Source organism: Pelmatolapia mariae, linkage group LG20 (genome assembly GCF_036321145.2).
Source record: "Pelmatolapia mariae isolate MD_Pm_ZW linkage group LG20, Pm_UMD_F_2, whole genome shotgun sequence".
NCBI lineage: Eukaryota > Metazoa > Chordata > Actinopteri > Cichliformes > Cichlidae > Pelmatolapia > Pelmatolapia mariae.
This window is the reverse complement of record NC_086244.1, coordinates 25,689,028-25,696,131: the sequence shown is the minus strand read 5'-3', so window position 1 is coordinate 25,696,131 and position 7,104 is coordinate 25,689,028. Positions and strand designations below refer to the sequence as shown.

The 7,104-nt window shown below is 40.3% G+C and overlaps 1 pseudogene; it reads left to right on the top strand.

Annotated features, from left to right (window-relative positions):
- Window positions 1-949: 949 nt before the first annotated feature.
- On the top strand, window positions 950-1,068 carry LOC134619631 (5S ribosomal RNA; annotated as a pseudogene).
- The last annotated feature ends 6,036 nt before the right edge of the window (window positions 1,069-7,104 follow it).

The following is a 7,104-nucleotide window of genomic DNA, read 5'->3' as shown; positions in this document are numbered from 1 at the left end:
AGGTGATGCAGCAAGGGCTAATGGTCCTATTTTGTGTGTGCGTGTACGAGTATGCGTACATGTCCAGGACTGTAACACATATAGGGAGAGAGTGGTATCTCCAGCCTTTGGGCCTTATACCATTTCACATGCTGCTGCGGTGGCCAGGTGCTTCCCATAACTCTAAGTAATGTTTCAATGCCATCCTATTTAGAGCTATGAGGTAGATGTAAATGCAAATGTGTCTGTGTGTGTGTGTGTGTTTGTGTCAGAAAGAGAGAGGGGTGATCCTCAGGGAAAGCAGATAGATGGAATAATGCATGTTTTGAATATTATTACTATGCAGTATCTGGATGGAATATTGGGACGCATTCAAGCACTGATGGGACTTGGTAATGGCAGCACTGTCTGGGACTGGACACACACACTTCTTATGAGAAGCTGACACGCATAAATGACTTAGATTAATGATGTTGCAAACGTTGAGGAATACAGGTGGTTCAATTTCTTCAAACTCTGTGTTTTCATTTCACAATCCGTCTCCATGCGCCTTTACTACAGCGTACGTGTGTGTTCGTATGTGTGCACACATGTATGCGGAACCCATCACATTGGTTTTGATTATCAATGATAGGCAGTGTAATGAGGTGCCATAAAATCTGATTAATTTGAAGCTGGGCGAGAAACTGGTGCCAGATGCTCCCTGCCAGCTTCTCGCTTCCATTCTCCCTTTTTGCTCTCTCTCTCTCTCTCGCACACACACACACACACACACACACACGAGCATACACAGGGTGGTCCATTGTGTATGCATATCTGCGTCAGCTCTTGTGAGAGTAAACGCAACTCCATCTCTGTGACTAGATCAATACTTACTCTCATTCTCTGTCTGCACTAATTCACATTCAATCTTTGTTTGTGTGAATGAGGTAAAAACCAATAGAAAGAAAAAAAACATTGATTAGGTTTAGCTTATGGCCATACCACCCTTAGCACGCCCAATCGCGTCTGATCTCGGAAGCTAAGCAGGGTTGGGCTTGGTTAGTATTTGGATGGGAGATTGCCTGGGACTACCAGGTGCTGTAAGCTTGGGGGTGGCACGGTGGTTAGCACTGTTGCCTCACAGCAAGAAGATCCTGAGTTCAATTCCACCATCAGGCCAGGGTCTTTCTGCGTGGAGCTTGCATGTTCACCCATGTTTGCGTGGGTTCTCCCTGGGTGCTCTGGCTTCCTCCCACAGTCCAAAGACAGACTGGCGAACTGTCCAGGGTGTACCTCACCTCTCGCCCTAAGATAGCTGGGATAGGATAAGTGAAATGAAAGACTTTGAGTTGATTGAAAATTTTCCCAGAATTGTCAACTGGAAAGTCCCCTCAAGTTCTCTTTTCAACTTGGGAAGTCAGAGAAGTCCTACAAACCCTTGCCTTTTGGATCCACAATGGCAGCAGTGAAATTTAAAAGTGGTAAAACTTGTAATCTTTACTATAACTGTTGTATACTTGTGACTTGCTAAAGGATAAAACAGAGACCACTGTCCATGTGCTTTCTGTGAGCCTGCTGCAGTAGATAGTAGTAGGCGCAGGTAGATGCATGAATGCTCTACCATGATTTTCCAACTGCTGCTATTGTAGCATGGTCAGCTCAGGAGTGATGAGCTAAAAGAAAAACATCTTTTTTGGTTGATGTATTATGTTGGAATTTTTTTTTACGTGTTCTATTTTCCCCTCACTCTCATTTGTATGGAGAGCTCCAAAGGGTTCAACATTAAATAAATAAACACAGCGTAGTGAAATAATCATCAAACTATGAATATTGATGATTAAAAAGAAATTTTGTGGGCCTATTGCTGCATGTCATCCCCCCACCCCCCTCACTCTTCTACCTTCCAAATAAAGTAGAAATGGCTCTCTGAACCTTTCCAAGAAATCCTAAAAAAATATTAATAACACCAGCAGCACCACTAGCATATAAAAGCTTCTCTTGTGGTGCTAACAGGCATTTTGCAGGCATACAAAATGTTATAGAACAAAACATAAAAAAGAAAATGTTTCTGTAACGGTGCATGAATGTAGCTTTTTCCAGTTCTGGCAGTCAATAACAAATAAAAATGTAAATGAATTGCAAATCACAGTATTTCATCATTATATGCTCCAGAACTACATTATTAATGCCACCTATGTCTGAATGACTGAGTCTTTGTGATGAAAAGTTGTATAATGAAATACATTTAAAAGAATGCATTTCATGGCTATATTTCCTGTCATCTTATATGTGGTTTTGTTTTATAATGTCTTTTTCAGTCATTACATTCTGAACGCCGGAGCTTGTATTCGTGTTTCAAAGAAATGAAAGCACATGGTTGTGAGATTTGTGTTGAGGACTGGCGCTTTCCCCCATGTCAAAATGCTCACCTTTGTAAATATCTAGGCAACACATAGGTACACACAAATTAAGGTTTGTTATTTGAATGAAGGTGGCAAGGGTAGCAATTTGATTCCACTTTCCTTCCACCGTTATAAAATTAAAGTTTTTGAAGGCGTGTTACTGCCACAGTGTATGTATCAAGTAAAAATACGAACCATGTTAACAGAGGACCTGTGTTCTTGGCAAGGTTTTCATGTTAGCAGGCCAATTAAAAGAGGGAATCTGAAGAACATCCAGGCCAGGGCTTTCTTCAGATTTGGCTTAATTACTCTAAACCAAGCTAAAATGTTGTTAGGAAAAAGTGTTCATAAAGTGAACCATTTAAAACAGTAAGTTCTTGTTAGTTTTAATGATTAAATAGATGTCATTTATCTATCTGTGTACTCCACTATCAATCTATCTTGCTTTTCTTTGTATTTTCATCTGATTGCCTGTACATTTCTTTCAGTATTCAGCTGTGATGTGGTGTGGACTAAATGAAGGAAAAGGTCAATTGCTGTTGTCAAGTAAACCCTTATCTGGATTTATGACAATGCTCTGCCAGAGAGGGAATATGTGAGAAGAAGAGGGCCTCATTCTGCCCTCCGCGTTGCCATCGTGCCAATTACGACACACTTAAGCATGCTCACATACACAATTTCACACAATATCCACACATGCAGTATCTCACTGTCTCTTTCTTCCTTTTTCGTTTTTGGCTTTCACACATACACGTTTCTGTCTAATTAATGCAGGAACCTTCTGGCAAGCGTGAGCTGACCTGAAAAGAACTTTCCTCTTTCCACTCTCACTGTCTGCTCTTTTCCTTATCAAACTTTCCGTCATTTTTTTTTAACACATGTCAAAAGAAGGTGCAGTTACCTGTAACCTTACACATCAAATCTAGATCTTGCATTGCTACTGTGAGAAAGATACTGGCTTTTACCTTCTAAACCAGTTTTTTCTCCTAGATCTGTTTTTCTTTGAATAGAAAGGCTCTCTGTGTGGATTAAGTTTCCTTCCTATGCACACTTGTAGTTACTTATAAAATGAAAACTAGGGACAGATCTAGTTAAGACTGGCTGAATAAAGAAGGAGCTAATTACTGTTTCATGTGTTTTATTCTTATTCATTGTATAATTATTATTTATAATAGTAAATTTGATAATATACAATAATACTATGATATACAGCCGAGCAGCAGGTGACCTGTTGTATTCTTGCCAACCTCTTAAAATCAAATCAAAATTAAAACATTTCAAAGATTCAAGATTCAAAGTGTTTATTGTCATGTGTGCAGAAGAAATAGCATTTCTCTGTGCAATGAAATTCTTCCTTTGCTGTCCATACACAAATGCCAAATTAGGTAGGGTTGAAGGAACAAGATATATAAGGATAAAATTAAGACAAGATATTAAGATAAATAAGGTAAAAATAAGGATAAAAATAGTGAAAGATAAATAAATAAGTACAAAATAAGTAAATGAAGACAAGTGAGGTATGCAGTTGTCAATGTGAAAGGAAGTACAAAGGAGCTTAATGTGCAAAATGCACTTAGTGTGCAAATTGTCCTGATGTGCAAATTGCAGTTGAGCTGTTCAGGAGTCTGATAGCAGTGGGGAAGAAGGAGTTGTTGAGTCTAGATGTTCTGGATTTCACACTTCTAAACCTTCGTCTCGAGGGCAGAATTGTGAACAGTCTGTGAGGGTGTGTGGGGTCTCTAAGGATGGAGGCAGCTCTCCTCTGGACTCTGCAATGGTAGATGCTCTGCAGAGAGGGCAGCAGGGACCTGGTGATCTTCTCCACAGTTGTTATCACTCTCTGCAGGCATTTGCGGTCCATAGCAGTAGTGCTACCGTGCAATGCAGTGATGCAGCTTGTCAGTGTGCTCTCCACAGTGCAGCTGTAGAAGCTGCTGAGGAACTTGGCTGACATCCCAAATTTCCTCAGCCTCCTCAGGAAATAGAGCCTTCTTGACCAGCTGTGTGGTGTTCAGTGTCCAGGTGAGGTCCTCACTGATGTGAACGTCCAGGTACCTAAAGCTGCTCACCCTTTCCACTTCACTCTCTCAGATAAACAGCAGCTGGTGAGGCCTCTTCTTCTTCCTCATGTCCACTATCATCTCCTTTGTTTTATCAGCGGTGAGGGTGAGGTTGCTGTCCTCACACCATGACACCAGACCAGCCACCTCTCTCCTATAAGCCGCTTCGTCCCCTCCAGTGATGCGACTGATCACTGCAGTTTGATCCGCAAACTTCAGTATGATGTTCTCTTCGTTGGAGGCAACACAGTCATGAGTGTACAGGGTGTAGAGGATGGGGCTGAGGATGCAACCCTGTGGAACTCCAGTGTTTGTGGTAATGCTGACTGAAGTCCTATTGCCAATCCTGACAGACTGAGGCCTGCCAGTAAGAAAGTCTGTAGCCAGTCACAGATGGTGGGGTGCAGGCCGAGTGTAGACAGTTTGTGGATGAGTTTGTGAGGGATGACTGTGTTGAAGGCGGAGCTATAATCAACAAAGAGTACCCTGATGTAGGAGTCATTATTTTCCAGGTGGGAGAGTGAGTAGTGAAGCGCAGCAGCGATGGCATCTGACATGGACCTGTTGGGCCGTTAGGCATACTGCAGGGGATCCAGAGTGTCTGCAATATTGCTCTTAATATAGGCCAGCACCACTCTGTCAAAACACTTTGCAATGATTGGAGTGAGTGCAACTAGTCTGTAGTCATTTAGGCAGGTGTCTGGGCTTTCTTGGGGAGAGGGATGATAGTTGTGGTTTTGAAGCATGTGGGAACGATGCTCTGACTGAGGGAAAGATTAAAGATGGATTTGAGACAGCACAAGAAAATAGAAAAAAAACCTAACTTGGTCTCAAGTAACTGTAACTTAGAAGTGTTTTAGAATTAAAATTATTAATTAAAATTACTAAAATAAATAGAGCGCTGTGACAGATTGGAAATCTGGCCATGGTGTACCCGACCCTCACCTTAAGGCAGCTGGGAGAGGCTCCATCCCCTTGCAAGATTCTGAACTGGAAAAGTGAAAGAGGATGGATAGATGTATGAAATAAATAGCAAGGAAAATTATGGTATTTTTTAGGCAAAATAAATAAGAGTAATCAATAGTTGTTGATGCTATTGTTTAGACCAGGTGTTTCAAACTCATTTTATATTGGAAACCACTTTGATGTTAATTGGTCAGGACCAGTTAGGCACCCCTTTCTGTCATTGTAACGATGTTTAACAACACATTTAATCTTAATATAAGAAAATGAAGTGCAATTTCAACTGTACGTCTCAGTTTCTCTAAATGATAAAAAAAAATGCTTCTGTTGTAAAGTAAAGCAATCTATCAACATAACTCTCTATTCATAAGAAATTAGTGTAAAATTACAGAAACATTTCTGGAAACTTGTTTCCCAAACAGTAATTATAACAGTTTTTTGTCCTTTTAGTTACAGTCCTTTTACTGTACTACTTTACTTTCACTGTGTACCCAATGTAAAACACAGAAATTTCTATGGTACTAAAAATCAGGAACTTTTTTTTGTCATTTAATTATTTATCAATTACTTCATTACTTTGGTGAAGTATGAGTGGTCATAGAGGAGGTCTTTATCTGGAGGAAAAGTGTTACCACTTTTAACAGTGTTTTCAAAAGTCTAAAATTTATGCCATCTATTTCATTTTCCAAAGCCAACCAATGGGCCAGATTGGGGTCTTGGCTAATCTGATTGTGGCTCCTGGGGCCTTATGTCTGACACCCCTATCCTAGACCTTTATTTGACTAAAACGGAACTTCGATTCATTTTTGTTGTTGTTGTTGTTAATAATTGATGAAAAATTGTAAAGTATGCAGCTTTTTTTTCTCTTCTGAAGTTGGGCATTCCAGAAAAAGTTTGAGAAACAATACAGATCACATTAACATAAATTAAATATATGAGCTGAAGTAAATGGGTTAACATTAAATAGTCTTTCACTTGGCCATAGACACACTTTCTGTGCTTTGCCCAGTTTAGTGTTGTCCAGTTACCAGTACTGTTGGTCCCGAGGTGTTGCTGTTCAACCAAGCAGTTCAGAAGCATGTGGCTACTGTTAATGACTTCGCATTGTTGCTGATAGGGAAACACAACTGCTCCCCTGGAGAGTTGGTCCTCATTGCTAAATGGTTTGATCCTCGTTGTACTGTTAAAGTCTGTTGCTGTTGCTGACTAAACTTGTTTTTGCTCACCAGGGCACTTGTGACAGAGAGCTCAGACAGCAGAGTGGTCAGACTAGTGAAAGACCATTATTTCTGAACACACAGGTAAGAGTGGACCAGAGAGATTTAGAAGACCTGCTGCAGGAATGGTCACTTGGAAAACAAGTTATCAGAGGGTTGCAGAAAGTATCCAGTGTTACTGTTTACCTTTTTATGTTAAAGGCCTCATTTAAATTACACAAGTGAAGAAATTGATCTGTTGCCTGGTATCATGGTACCTAAAAAGCACACTATATCCTGTAGAATATTTCTTTATTTGTTTTTTTGAAGATGGTTGTGGAGACAGCCTGATGTGTCCAAAAGGCTCTCATATGTTTTCAGTTAAAATCTGCCAAGTGTGAAAGTCATAGCATGTGATTCACAGCACTTTCATATTTATTAATTGAACCATTCAGTGACCCCAGTGCCACATATATGGAGGAATTCTGGAAAAGACGGCTCCCATCATGATTTTTTTCACCG